Here is a 14,409-nt window from a genome sequence, read left to right on the forward strand (position 1 = left end):
CTTTCTTCGTGTTTTGGATCTGGATTGGTTTTGCCAAAACCACCCTTCCGTGTTTTGGGTTCTGGGTTTTGTGTTTTGGATCTGTATTTTTTTTTTAAAAAGCATAAAAACAGCTAAAATCACAGAATTTGTTGGTTTCTCTGCTCCTATGCTATTATTAACCTCAATAACCTTAATTTCCACTCATTTCCAGTCTATTCTGAACACCTCACACCTCACAATAGTGTTTTCATGTCCAAAAGGTTGCACCGAGGTAGCTGGATGACTATGCTAAGCGACACGAGTGGGCGGCACAAACACGTGACCCATCTAGGAGTGACACTGCAGTGGCAGACAGGATGGCAGTTAGAAAAACTAGGCCCCAAACTGTACATAATGCAAAGAAAAAAAAGAAGTGCAAGATGGAATTGTCCTTGGGCCCTCCCACCCACCCTTATGTTGTATAAACAGGACATGCACACTTTAACAAATCAATCATTTCAGCGCCAGGGTCTGCCACACAACTGTGGCTGAAATGATTGGTTCGTTTGGGCCCCCACAAAACAAGCTGGCAATTAATGTGTCCCTGCACAAACTGGCTCTACGGAGGCAAGATCTCATCCTCCTCATCCACCGATTCCTCACCCTCTTCAGTGTGTACATCCTCATCCTCACAAAGTATTAACTCGTCCCCACTTGAATCCACCACCACAGGTCCCTCTGTACCTTCTGGAGGCTGGTCTGCCTGGAAGAGCTGATAATTCATTTTGATGAACATCATCTCCACATTCTGTGGAAGCAACCTCCTACGCCTTTCGCTGACAAGGTTCCCGGCTGCACTAAACACTCTTTCGGAGTACACACTGGAGGGGGGGCAACTCAGGTAAAATAGAGCCAGCTTGTACAGGGGCCTCCAAATTGCCTCTTTTTCCTGCCAGTACAGGTATGGACTGTCTGACATGCCTACTTGGATGCTGTCACCGATGTAATCCTCCACCATTCTGTCAATGGTGACAGTATCATATGCAGTGACAGTAGACATGTCAGAAATTGTTGCCAGGTCCTTCAGTCCGGACCAGATGTCCAAACTTGGTCCTGCCTGCCCTGCATCACCGCCAGCGGGTTGCTTAGGATACCTAAGTTTTTTCCTGGCAGCCCCAGTTGCGGGAGAAAATGAAGAAGGAGCCGTTGACGTGTCACGTTCCGCTTCAGCTGACAGTGTGTTCACCAGCAGGTCTTTGCACCTCTGCAGGCTTGTGTCGGCCGGAAAGAGAGACACCACATAGGCTTTAAACCTAGGATCAAGCACGGTGGCCAAAATGTAGTGGTCTGATTTCAACAGATTGACCACCCTGGAATCCTGGCAAAGCGAATGAAGGGCTTCATCCACAAGTCCCACATGCCGAGCGGAATCGCTCCGTCTTAGCTCCTCCTTCACTTTCTCCAGCTGCTTCTGCAAAAGCCTGATGAGGGGAATGACCTGACTCAAGCTGGCTGTGTCTGAACTGACTTCACGTGTGGCAAGTTCGAAGGGCTGGAGAACCTTGCACAACACGGAAATCATTCTCCACTGCGCTTGAGTCAGGTGCATACCCCCTCCTTTGCCTATGTCATAGGTGGATGTATAGGCTTGTATGGCCTTTTGCTGCTCCTCCATCCTCTGAAGCATATAGAGGGTTGAGTTCCACCGCGTCACAACCTCTTGCTTCAGGTGATGGCGGGGCAGGTTCAAGAGTGTTTGCTGGCGCTCCAGTCTTCGGCACGCAGTCGCTGAATGGCGAAAGTGGCCAGAAATTTTTCGGGCCACCCTAAGCGTCTCCTGCACGCCCCTGTCGCTTTTCAGAAAATTCTGCACCACCAAGTTTATTGTGTGAGCAAAACATGGGACGTGCTGGAATTTGCCCAGATGTAATGCCCGCACAATATTGGTGGCGTTGTCAGATATCACAAATCCCCAGGAGAGTCTAAGTGGGGTAAGCCACTGGGCGATGATTTCCCTCAGTTTCTCTAAGAGGTTGTCGGCGGTGTGCCTCTTACTGAAACCGGTGATACACAGCGTAGCCTGCCTTGTAACGAGCTGGCGTTTCTGAGATGCTGCTACTGGTGACGCTGCTGCTGTTGCTGCGTAAGGTGATACATCTACCCAGTGGGCTGTCACAGTCATATAGTCCTTAGTCTGCCCTGTTCCACTTGTCCACATGTCCGTGGTTAAGTGGACATTGTGTACAACGGCATTTTTCAGGACACTGAGGACACTTTTTCTGACGTTTCTGTACAGTCTCGGTATCGCCTGCCTAGTGAAGTGGAATCTAGACGGGATTTGGAACCTGGGACACACTACCTCCATCAATTGTCTAAATCCCACTGCACTAATGGCGGATACCGGACGCACGTCTAACACCAACATAGCAGTCAAGGCCTCAGTTATACGTTTTGCTTCAGGATGACTGCTGTCGTACTTCATCCTCCTCGCTAAGGACTGTTGGAGGGTCAATTGTTTAGTAAAAGTAGTGGTGTTCCTACTTCCTCTCTGGGATGATGAACGACTCCCAGCAGCAGCGGCAGCAGTAGGCGTAGCAATGCAGGATCCTCCAGAGGAATCCCGGATAGGAGAGTCAGTCATGCCAGTGACATGGCCTGCAGGACTACTTCCGATCCTGACTAAGGAGGAAATTGACGAGGAGGGAGTTGACGGTGTGGTTTGCAGGCGCTTGGATACAACAGGACAACGGGATTTAGGTGTCCCTGGACTGCTTACGGTCTTAGCCAAAGTTTCTGAACTTGACAGTAACTTTTTATGAACGCGCTGCAGGTGCCGTATAAGGGAGGATGTTCCTAGGTGGTTGACGTCCCTACCCCTACTTATTTCACCTTTACATATGGTACATATGGCAAGACAGTTGTTGTCCGGATTTGGATAGAAATATTGCCAGACCAAAGAGGTGGAATGTTTGGTCTTCTGCCCAGGCATGACCGTGATGGGCTTTTTCATCCCACGGACAACAACTGTCTCCCCCGGAGCCTGATTTAAACAAACCACATCACCATCAGAATCCTCCTCGCCAACTTCCTCCTCAGCGCCAGCTACACCAGTATCCTCATCCTGTTGTACTTCAACAGTGACATCTTCAATTTGCATATCAGCAAGTGGACTGTGGGTGCTCCTTTCAGCACTTGCAGGGGGCGTGCAAATGGTGGAAAGAGCCACCTCTTCACGTCCAGTGCTGGGAAGGTCAGGCATCGCAACCACCACCACACTTGGACTCTCCTTGGGGATTTGTGATATCTTCTTAGAAAGCACAGTTCTTCGCTGTGCTTTTGCCAGCTTAACTCTTTTGATTTTTTTAGTGGGAGGAGGGCTTCCATCGTCATGTGAAGCTGAACCACTAGTCATGAACATACTAGGGATCGACCTTAGCCGTTCCTTGCCACTCCGTGTCGTAAATGGCATATTGGCAAGTTTACGTTTCTCTTCAGCTGATTTAAATGTCTTTTTCAAGGTCATTTTCCTGAACTTTGCCATTTGGGATTGTATGTGCCCTCTACTATGACATTGGGCATCGGCCTTGGCAGACGACGTTGATGGCATGTTATCGTCTATGTCATGACTAGTGGCAGCAGCTTCAGCACTAGGAGGAAGTGGTTCTTGATCTTTCTCTATTTTATTTTTATCGGAGAAAGTTTGGTCCTCCATTTATGTTATATCGATTTGATATATACGTGCGGCTAAACACAGAAAATAATTTTTTTTTTGGTTTGGACTGGAGTGTACTTTGTGGGTTACAGCACCCTTTAACGGTCAAGCCAGCCGGCCCTTTACTTATGACACAGGCGCACTCTTGGCACTACTTTGTTGATGCACGTGCGGCTACTGCGCACACAATTCACAAACACAGAAAATAATTTTTTTTTGGTTTGGACTGGAGTGTACTTTCGGGGGTTACAGCACCCTTAACGGTCAAGCCAGCCGGCCCTTTACTTATGACACAGGCGCACGCTTGGCACTACTTTGTTGATGCACGTGCGGCTACTGCGCACACAATTCACAAACACAGAAAATAATTTTTTTTTGGTTTGGACTGGAGTGTACTTTCGGGGGTTACAGCACCCTTTAACGGTCAAGCCATCCGGCCCTTTACTTATGACACAGGCGCACGCTTGGCACTACTTTGTTGATGCACGTGCGGCTACTGCGCACACAATTCACAAACACAGAAAATAATTTTTTTTTGGTTTGGACTGGAGTGTACTTTCGGGGGTTACAGCACCCTTTAACGGTCAAGCCAGCCGGCCCTTTACTTATGACACAGGCGCACGCTTGGCACTACTTTGTTGATGCACGTGCGGCTACTGCGCACACAATTCACAAACACAGAAAATAATTTTTTTTTGGTTTGGACTGGAGTGTACTTTCGGGGGTTACAGCACCCTTTAACGGTCAAGCCATCCGGCCCTTTACTTATGACACAGGCGCACGCTTGGCACTACTTTGTTGATGCACGTGCGGCTACTGCGCACACAATTCACAAACACAGAAAATAATTTTTTTTTGGTTTGGACTGGAGTGTACTTTCGGGGGTTACAGCACCCTTTAACGGTCAAGCCAGCCGGCCCTTTACTTATGACACAGGCGCACGCTTGGCACTACTTTGTTGATGCACGTGCGGCTACTGCGCACACAATTCACAAACACAGAAAATAATATTTTTTTTGGTTTGGACTGGAGTGTACTTTGGGGGTTACAGCACCCTTTAACGGTCAAGCCAGCCGGCCCTTTACTTATGACACAGGCGCACGCTTGGCACTACTTTGTTGATGCACGTGCGGCTACTGCGCACACAATCAACAAACACAGAAAATAATTTTTTTTTGGTTTGGACTGGAGTGTACTTTCGGGGGTTACAGCACCCTTTAACGGTCAAGCCAGCCGGCCCTTTACTTATGACACAGGCGCACGCTTGGCACTACTTTGTTGATGCACGTGCGGCTACTGCGCACACAATTCACAAACACAGAAAATAATTTTTTTTTGGTTTGGACTGGAGTGTACTTTGGGGGTTACAGCACCCTTTAACGGTCAAGCCAGCCGGCCCTTTACTTATGACACAGGCGCACGCTTGGCACTACTTTGTTGATGCACGTGCGGCTACTGCGCACACAATTCACAAACACAGAAAATAATTTTTTTTTTGGTTTGGACTGGAGTGTACTTTGGGGGTTACAGCACCCTTTAACGGTCAAGCCAGCCGGCCCTTTACTTATGACACAGGCGCACGCTTGGCACTACTTTGTTGATGCACGTGCGGCTACTGCGCACACAATTCACAAACACAGAAAATAATATTTTTTTTGGTTTGGACTGGAGTGTACTTTGGGGGTTACAGCACCCTTTAACGGTCAAGCCAGCCGGCCCTTTACTTATGACACAGGCGCACGCTTGGCACTACTTTGTTGATGCACGTGCGGCTACTGCGCACACAATTCACAAACACAGAAAATAATATTTTTTTTGGTTTGGACTGGAGTGTACTTTGGGGGTTACAGCACCCTTTAACGGTCAAGCCAGCCGGCCCTTTACTTATGACACAGGCACACGCTTGGCACTACTTTGTTGATGCACGTGCGGCTACTGCGCACACAATTCACAAACACAGAAAATAATTTTTTTTTTGGTTTGGACTGGAGTGTACTTTGTGGGTTACAGCACCCTTTAACGGTCAAGCCAGCCGGCCCTTTACTTATGACACAGGCGCACTCTTGGCACTACTTTGTTGATGCACGTGCGGCTACTGCGCACACAATTCACAAACACAGAAAATAATTTTTTTTTGGTTTGGACTGGAGTGTACTTTCGGGGGTTACAGCACCCTTAACGGTCAAGCCAGCCGGCCCTTTACTTATGACACAGGCGCACGCTTGGCACTACTTTGTTGATGCACGTGCGGCTACTGCGCACACAATTCACAAACACAGAAAATAATTTTTTTTTGGTTTGGACTGGAGTGTACTTTCGGGGGTTACAGCACCCTTTAACGGTCAAGCCATCCGGCCCTTTACTTATGACACAGGCGCACGCTTGGCTCTACTTTGCTGATGCACGTGCGGCTACTGCGCACACAATTCACAAACACAGAAAATAATTTTTTTTTTGGTTTGGACTGGAGTGTACTTTCGGGGGTTACAGCACCCTTAACGGTCAAGCCAGCCGGCCCTTTACTTATGACACAGGTGCACGCTTGGCACTACTTTGTTGATGCACGTGCGGCTACTGCGCACACAATTCACAAACACAGAAAATAATTTTTTTTTTGGTTTGGACTGGAGTGTACTTTCGGGGGTTACAGCACCCTTAACGGTCAAGCCAGCCGGCCCTTTACTTATGACACAGGCGCACGCTTGGCACTACTTTGTTGATGCACGTGCGGCTACTGCGCACACAATTCACAAACACAGAAAATAATTTTTTTTTTGGTTTGGACTGGAGTGTACTTTCGGGGGTTACAGCACCCTTAACGGTCAAGCCAGCCGGCCCTTTACTTATGACACAGGCGCACGCTTGGCACTACTTTGTTGATGCACGTGCGGCTACTGCGCACACAATTCACAAACACAGAAAATAATTTTTTTTTTGGTTTGGACTGGAGTGTACTTTCGGGGGTTACAGCACCCTTAACGGTCAAGCCAGCCGGCCCTTTACTTATGACACAGGCGCACGCTTGGCACTACTTTGTTGATGCACGTGCGGCTACTGCGCACACAATTCACAAACACAGAAAATATATTATTTTTTTAGCACTTGGGGGGAGCGCCCCTGATGGACAGAGCACCCCCTGGACAACACTACAGCTCTCCTTTAGGACTGGGACACTGCACAGGACTTTGGAGTGGACACAGCCCCTATGGAGAACTGACTGCACAACACAGTCCAGCCAGCCCCTATGGACTTTGAAGTAGTGGACACAGCCCCTATTAACAACAGCAGCACAACACAGCCAGCCCCTATGGACTTTGAAGTAGTGGACAACAGCAGCACTACACTACACTACACTACACAGCCCTAACTCCCACCCTCCCTCTTCACTGTCCACAGCCGAGTGAGAAAATGGCGCCGACGCGGGTACCTTATATAGGATCCAAAACCCGCGAGACTCGGAAGGCGGGATGATGACGTTTTGCCTCGATTTCAGATCCGAGTCAGGCGGGAAAAGTCGAGCCTGACTCGGATCGGACTCGGATCGGGGGGGCTCGGGGGGGTTCGGATTTCAGAAATCCGAACCCGCTCACCCCTAGTAATTATATAGTAATATAGCGATGTACTCTGCCACTCACTTCCCAGCAATGGACACAAGTTCTGACCTAACTGTACAAGGGGTTGTCTCTGTGTCCTACCATGTACCAAATAACCCCCCACCCATTACCTGGAGCCAGTAGCCTCTATCCCAGGGAATTACATATAAATACAAATAATGTTGAAGCGCTTGTTTGAAAAAGAACAATAGATACTATGAAAACAATTTAATAAAAACAATAGACATAATACAATTAATAACACAAACGTGGTATGCAGTGTTCTTGAATAAAACGTATTGACTCACAATGTCAGTGCAGGATATATAGCTCTCTATAAAGTGGGACAGTGCACGGATGATTAGAGATGATTTAATCCTTATGCCGGGATTTTAGAGCAGTGGTAAATGTGTACCATACACAGGTATAGCAATGCTAACTGTCCTGATACCCGTGGTAGTATGGATGTAGTCCAAAAACACTGGACGTCTCAAGTGAGCTGAGAACTGGTATGTCCTCCAGAATGTGTAGGTAAGACAGTTCGTCCAAGATAAAAATGATTAACTATGTAACCAGCCGTACCCGTTATGGCACAATATCTGTAATACACACACACTCACCCCAGATGGTCCTGGGCGGGGTGCAGCACTTCACCATCCAGCAACAAGGGTGCAAACTCTCTGTGTGTGTGTGTGATGGGCGCTCTACCGCCTGTCAGCGGGAACGTCAGCCTAATCAAGGCGGCTAGCAGGAATTCCGTCTCAATGTCACGGTTCAGTGGCTGCCTGAGGGTCTGTGATAATCCGGCTGTATAGCAACCACCTGTTCCCGGGGGGCTCGGTGCTGGGTGGGTGCACGGCTGGTGCAGAGTTCCGAGGGCTCAATAGAGAGACGGCAATCTCATGAACTTGAGCAATGTAAGTCCAGTGCACAATTTATCCAACAGAGCTATTGTAGTATTCCTTTCCTTGACTATTACATATTACTTGGAACCAGTAGGCTTCACCCCAGGACAGTACATGTTACCTGAAGCCAGGAAACTCTACCTCGAAACAACGCTCATTACTTAAAAGCTGTAGCCTCTGCCCCACGACATCCCATGTTACTTGAAGCCAGTAGCCTATGCCACATTACCTAAAGTGAATAACCTCTACCCCACGATATTCCTTTTTACCGGAAGCCAGTAGCCTCTACCCCAGGACATCCCACATTAACTGAAGCCAGTATCCTCCACCCCAGGACATCCCACATTAACTGAAGCCAGTATCCTCCACCCCAGGACATCCCACATTAACTGAAGCCAGTATCCTCCACCCCAGGACATCCCACATTACAGTATCTGCGCCTTTATCCCAAGATATCCCATGTTACCTGAAGGCAGTAGCCTCTACCTCAGGATATCCCGTATTACAGTATCTGAAGCACCTATGCCAGGACGGGTTGGGTATGATATCCCAGCAGCTAAATAGCCGTCGGGTGAAATACCGACGCCGGATGCCCAATCATGAGAGATCTCGACAGGGGCATAACAGTATAATAACCCTACCCCTCTCCCCCCCAACCCTCCCTTGGTGATGCCTAACCCTAACCTCCCTGGGGGGTGCTTAACACTAACTCTCCCCCCGGTGGTGCCTAACCCCCCCTCCTTGCAGCCTAACCCTAAGTACCCCCGGGGATGCCTAACCCTCAATCGGGAAGCTGTCAAGGTTCCGGCATCAGGATCTAGACAGTTCTCGGGATTTCGACGCCTATCTTTAGTCCCAAGTTGGGATTTCGATAGACGGCTTCCCGGCCGTTGGTATTTCAACTACATCCCACCAGGACCCCCATGTTTCCTTACAGCAGTGTCCTCCACTCTAGGCCAATCATACATGACAGTATCTGTAGCCAGTTGTACCTACCACCACTACAACACCTTGTTACCTTACAGCTCTATCCTCCGCCCCAGGACATCCCGCGTTACAGGAAGACGAGCTCTGCGCTTCACTGTGCTGTAGGGTTGGAATTCATCACTTTTATCCTGAACTGGGTGGAAGTGCAGCAGCTGCTGCTTTCTGACAAGCAGCGCTGGAGGAGGGGCTACTGACCAGATACAATTGCTACGCTATAAGGGCAACATATAAAAATGTGGTTGCTCCAACCATGAAAATGCCCTTGCAACCATTAGTTCCACAAACATCGTCAGTGATTTAATTGTAAAGGCATTTCTCATGGCATCAGCGGGAGGTAAGGCGGCTGTGTAATGTGGCGGCAGCTGGTTCCTCGGCTCCAGCATTACACACAGGAGATAGATGTAGCCCTGCTCTAAGAATAGCTTCTGGGCCAGAAATAACATTGCAGACAATGAGCAGTTGTGATGTCCTTACATACACTGCAGTGTAACTCTGTGCATTATAGACCCTCCTACATCACAGCCGGGGAGATTTATCACGTGTTACCTATAGCAACCAATCAGACTAGCTATTATTGTATAGACCATTGGTAGCCTTCAGATGTTCCACAATCAGAGGACTCTCTATAAATGGGACACATTATGTAACATGTAACCTTTATTGGATATATAATAAGAGATTTGAATTACACATAAATCATAAAAAAACAAAGTGCACGCCGTGTACATACCCCCCCCTCTAGGATATAGTCCTAGTAGTAGGGGCGGATTGGTCCCTGGAGAATCCTGAATAGGGTAAAGGCGGTGTGACGCGGTCTAGGGAGAGAAATAAAGCACGATATATCGTCTTGTGCAGTGGTTCTCAAACTCGGTCCTCAGGACCCCACACAGGTCACATTTTCCAGGTCTCCTGGCAGGTGCACAGGTGTATTCATTACTGATTGACACGTTTTGAAAAGATCCACAGGTGGAGCAAATTATTTCACTTGAGATTCTGTGAGGAGACCTGGAAAACATGCACTGTTTGGGGTCCTGAGGACTGAGTTTGAGAACCTGTGGTCTAGTGTGTAGCCAGCTTTAGGGGAGAGTAGACGCATAAGCACTTATGAAACAATAGTTTACCACCAGAGTACATGACGCGGTAAGGGGAGCAGCACACCTCACGGGTGGCGCATACCACGTTAAGGTAACATGGCAGGAGAGGGACTGCCCCCACGAGTGCTGCTCAGACATCCCAGAGCGCCACCTTGTGGTACCAAGGGTTCCTGAGCCCATTATAGAATGTACCAGATAAATGACAGCTATAATCTGATTGGTTTCTAGGGGCACCGTTCTCCCCCTGCGGGTGCTGTGCAGCCCCTCATCTATCCTTACTCCCTGCAGGGATCCAGGCGCCCATGTGCGGGTCTGATCACAGGGACTGTATAGATGGGAGCTGCCTGTCCCTGCTCCTACAGTTCAGCTTCCATGAGAGAGGCAAAGTGAAACCTTTCACACAAGCTTGGCCGGGCAGATTGCTCACACATTCTTTGCTGTCGTTCCAAGTAGGTAATGGACTTGGCAAGTCAGACATGTGAGAGTCTCTTCGGCAGCGTGCCAGGACATTGTACTGACTGCTGGTGACGCCCTTCCTGGCTCTAGCTCAGTGCAGGCCATTATTCTGCTGGCACACTACTGTTCCTCCAGCCTCAGTGACTCAGCCCGCCTATTAGTGACTATGAGCTACTCTCACTCAGCCAGGGTCCAGCGCAGCCCCTGAGAGCTGAGCAGTGTTTCTCAAGCCCACTCCACATTGGAACCCTAACATGTTTTCCAGATCATCAAACAGGAGCACAGGTGTATTAATTGGACTACACAGGTGGTACTAAATATTACTGAGGATACCTTGAAAACATGCACTGTCAGGGTTCCATGAGGACCGTATTTGAGAAGCACTGTAATACAGTGCGGGGGAAAGGGAGGGGTCCTTTCTAATCCGTACTGCAGAACAGTGCATCACAAACCTGTCCCTCAGCCCCCGACCTCTTTCTGTGAGTGCGCTGTGCCAGTGGGTGTGGTTTACACAATTGCGCAATAAATCACCACTATTACAGACTACGCATAATGTAGCAGTTCTGTGATCTTCATCCAACTAAATTACTGCTACATCTTACAAAGGAGATAAATGATCCCGTCTAGAGACCTGCCGCTGGAGCGATGCAATTGCGTGGTTATTTGGAGGTGCACCTAAGGTAAACGCAGCGCACGTTATAGCACATTTGCAGGAAGACACGCTTCAGGCATATCAAGGGATGCCCTTGCGGCCAATCCAATTAGCAGGGAAGGGGACGAGTTGCCACTGCAATGGCGTAGTAACGCCAGCAACGGCACCACAACTGGCGGCCTGATCTCAGCCCGGACTCGAAAAAGTTTGTACGCAGCCCTGTGGGGCGTCAGACAAAAATATACCGGTACCGCAAGTGTACAGCCTCACTCGCACCATGAGTGAACTCGCGGCTGATTGGATTGACCTCTAAGATTATTACAATTTGGCCGCATCACAGAAACAACGTGATGATGATGATGACGGGATTATTGCAGATAGTGAGATAATATGGAAAATAAATCAAATCCACACATTCCCACTGAACAGCGATCCTGGCACCAACAATGTTACCTACATGGACGCAATACACGGAGGGCCTGATTCAGCTAGGATCGCAAGTGCTAAGACGCACGCAGTCGGACGATTTTTGCAATCGCAGTGCGCGGACTAGCCACTGCGATCAGGAATGAGATTGCAGTGTGTACACAGACCCATGGCAACGTGATTGACAGGAAGTGCCGATTGGGGGTGGTAACGGGTGGTCAGCTGAACGCAGGCATGCCAGTGTGTTCGCATGCCATTGCATGGGCGTGCATAAATTATCCACTTGCGATGCCTTCCACTGCCCGAGGCTTCATAGCGTGCGTGGCTGTCAGCAAGTCTTGAGTAAGGTCAGGGCTTGTGCAAGTGTGCGTATACTCTAGCGCACGCAGGGGGGGTTTCTGAGTACCCAGAAACCCTCCCTGACAGACTGGAGAGCAGGCACCATCTTCTTAAGCCCTGCTCCTTGCGGAAAAATGCCGCGATTTGCGAGTCAATTGGGAGGAGGCGGAGGCAATATGACGTGATTCCATTAGAATTGCACCATTTGGCTCCGCACCCTCCCGATTGACTCGCGAATCGCAGCATTTTGTCGCTAGGGGGAGAGGTCTAATGACATGTGCCAGCCTTCTAGGTCCCATCCTTATCAGGTCTACAACCCACAGCTGCTGCAAGGTAAGTGTGTGTAATGTATGTGTGACATACAGTAGGTGTGTGTGTAATGTATGTGTGTGACATACAGTAGGTGTGTGTGTGTAATGTATGTGTGTGTGTAATGTATGTGTGACATATAGTAGGTGTGTGTGTGTGTAAGGTATGTGTGACATGTATGTGTGTGTGTAATGTATGTGTGACATACAGTAGGTGTGTGTGTGTAAGGTATATGTGACATACAGTAGGTGTGTGTGTGTGTGTGTAAGGTATGTGTGACTTGTATGTGTATGTATTATACAGTATATATTTATATATGTGTGTGTGTGTGTGTAAGGTATGTGTGACGTGTGTGTGTGTGTGTGTATATATATATATATATATATGTGTGTGTGTGTATATATATATATGTGTGTGTATGTTTTATATATATATATATATATATATATATATATATACACAGTATATATTTGTGTGTGTGTGGAAACCACCATGTAAGAATCCTGCATTGCCCCTGGTATGGGTCTGATGTTAGTGATTATTACTCTATGTTGCCCATGTATACGGATGTGAGTATGGGGAAGTGAGCATCCTTATGTCAAGCTGCGATCACATTGCGAATGGAAACATTTACATATCCCCGCTGATATTAGCAACTGCATATAAGCAGAATTGCGCTCCGTAGTGAATCAGGCCTTGAGACCCCTCAAGTGGGTTGTGTGCGACAATCAGAGCGGCGCTCTCATTAATCAGGGCGATGCCACTGTGGGTAATCAGGGCGATGTCGCTGTGGGTAATCAGGGCGACGCCGCTGTGGGTAATCAGGGTAATCAGGGCAATGCCGCAGTGGGTAATCAGAACGATGCCGCTGTGGGTAATCAGAACGATGCCGCTGTGGGTAATCAGAACGATGCCGCTGTGGGTAATCTGGGCGATGCCGCTGTGGGTAATCAGAACAATGCCGCTGTGGGTAATCAGAACGATGCCGCTGTGGGAAATCCGGGCGATGCCGCTATGGGTAATCAGAACGATGACGCTGTGGGTAATCACAACGATGCCGCTGTGGGTAATCCGGGCGATGCCGCTGTGGGTAATCAGAGCGATGCCGCTGTGGGTAATCAGAACGATGCCGCTGTGGGTAATCAGGGCGATGCCGCTGTGGGTAATCAGTGCGATGCCGCTGTGGGTAATCAGGGCGATGTTGCTGTGGGTAATCAGAGCGACGCCGCTGTGGGTAATGAGGGCAATGCCGCAGTGGGTAATCAGAGCGATGCCACTGTGGGTAATCAGAACGATGCCGCTGTTGGTAATAAGAACGATGCCGCTGTGGGTAATCAGAATGATGCCGCTGTGGGTAATCAGGGCAATGCCGCTGTGGGTAATCAGAACGATGCCGCTGTGGGTAATCAGAACGATGCCGCTGTGGGTAATCCGGGCGATGCCGCTGTGGGTAATCAGAACGATGCCGCTGTGGGTAATCAGGGCGATGCCGCTGTGGGTAATCAGGGCGATGCCGCTGTGGGTAATCAGAGCGATGCCGCTGTGGGTTGGTTATCTGACATGGCTTCTCATGTGTGACCATGGCTTTACCTGGAGAAGATGAGGAAAGAAGTACTGTACATAAATTGGGACTTAGGAAACTAATACATTGGAGAATGGCGACTAAAAGGACTTTTTATTGTACTGTTAATTTATATTTTCCTATGTGGTGCAACAGGATTCTGCAGGCCCTGGACGCGTGGGCATGCTGATGCTTATAGTTCTACAAGCACCAGTGTGCTCTGGTAGTCATAGGTATATTGGCACTGGTATAACAATAAAAAACGGGAACTTTTTTGCTCAGCGCTCCTCCTAGTGCTCCTCCCACTGCTTCCTAGTGCTCCTCCCACTGCTCTTCCTAGTGCTCCTCCCACTGCTTCCTAGTGCTCCTCCCAGTGCTCTTCCTAGTGCTCCTCCCAGTGCTCTTCCTAGTGCT

Source organism: Taudactylus pleione, unplaced genomic scaffold, assembly GCF_031769625.1.
Source record: "Taudactylus pleione unplaced genomic scaffold, aTauple2 ptg001085l, whole genome shotgun sequence".
Classification (NCBI taxonomy): domain Eukaryota; kingdom Metazoa; phylum Chordata; class Amphibia; order Anura; family Myobatrachidae; genus Taudactylus; species Taudactylus pleione.